This window comes from Poecilia latipinna, unplaced genomic scaffold, assembly GCF_001443285.1.
Source record: "Poecilia latipinna isolate Pla-1442-1.1 unplaced genomic scaffold, P_latipinna-1.0 Scaffold3185, whole genome shotgun sequence".
NCBI classification, from domain to species: domain Eukaryota; kingdom Metazoa; phylum Chordata; class Actinopteri; order Cyprinodontiformes; family Poeciliidae; genus Poecilia; species Poecilia latipinna.
The window spans coordinates 1-1,498 of NW_015115801.1; positions in this window are offsets into that span (position 1 = coordinate 1).

Here is a 1,498-nt window from a genome sequence, read left to right on the forward strand (position 1 = left end):
CCCTGGCTGTTGGTATTAAAGGGGAGAATCTCATGGTCTGGTCACCATCCTCCTCTGACCTTAACCCTATTGAGAACCTTTGGAGTTTCCTCAAGCAGAAGATCTGAGGGTGGGATGCAGTTCATATGAAACAGCAGCTCTGGGAAGGTATTCTGACATCCTGCAACGACATTCAAGCAGAAAATATCCACAAACTCACAAGTTCAATGGATGCAAGAAATGTGCAGGTGATATCAAAGAAGGGGTCCTATGTTAACATGTAACTTGGTCTGTTAAGATGTTTTTGATTGAAATAGCTTTTGATTTTAGTAAATGTGACTATGTTGAACATTTGTAGAAGTTGTATCGTACTGCCATTATGCTGTACTTGGCTAAAAGGTTTTCATAATGGATGTGTTAATTATTGACTTTCTTTTTTTCATTCACTAAACACAAAGAAAGCAAAGTAATAATACTTACACCAGCACACACTCCTTTGTTTTTATTGATCTTACGACGGTTGAGCTGCAAATGCGGTCGTGCACAAGCTTTGATCCAAGCTAGGCATCCCGTTTCAGATTTTGGAAATCTGTAAATTTTAGTTCCACAAATACGATCAGGATACCTGACATCGCCTGAACAGATACCCCACTGACAGTGGAGAACCATTCCACTGTTCTAGTATGAAAGAGATGCCAAAAAATTTTGATTTTCGAACTTTATTGAGTTTTCACAAATCAGAAAAAGGTTTCACAAATCCCAAACACGGTTTTAAATATTCTGCTATTAGAGCAGAATAATCTAGTCCAGGTTTGAAGTGTCTAGGTGTAGTAGTTTTTAAATTAGAGTTGCTTAAAAATGCGGAAAGTAGTGGAAAGTAGTGAAAAATTAAGTGGAATCGCCCTTTAGGTATTGGAAGCTAGAATTGGAAACCAACTTCAGCTTCGTATTCAAAAGCACCAACAAAGCCGGGCTCTTCAACTTTTCAGCCGCGCTTCGACCCACCTCCTCCCTATCTCCACCTTCATCCGGACAACCACCTCTGTGTTCCGTCCTTCCTATAGGCCAGGGGTCCCCAAACTTTTTCCTGCGAGGGCCACATAGCTGTTCCTTTCTCTGGTCGGGGGCCGGTCTTAGGTTTTTGGAGAAAGAAACCTTAGGAAATTCTTATCGGGGGCGGGCCGTAGTTTGGGGACCCCTGCTATAGGCCTTTCTCCACCACCAGTGTCCGGGCCCGGGGGAGAAGACTACCCTGAGCGACGGCCCAAGCCGATCATCAAATCGCTTGATGATGCTCAGCAGCCGGGCCCGAGAGCCAAAGAAAAAAAAAAAAAAAACACAGTCTAATAAATCTTTCTAACTGATGCTTTTCTCTGTGTGAGAAATAATGCATGTAATAAAAGTGTGTCATTAATGAAGGGGAAAAACTCCACCCAGACTTTAAGTTTAGGGTCTGGTTCGCAGAGTATGCGACCCAGACCAATTTTTCCCAATTTTTTTCCAATTATTCAATGAAAAA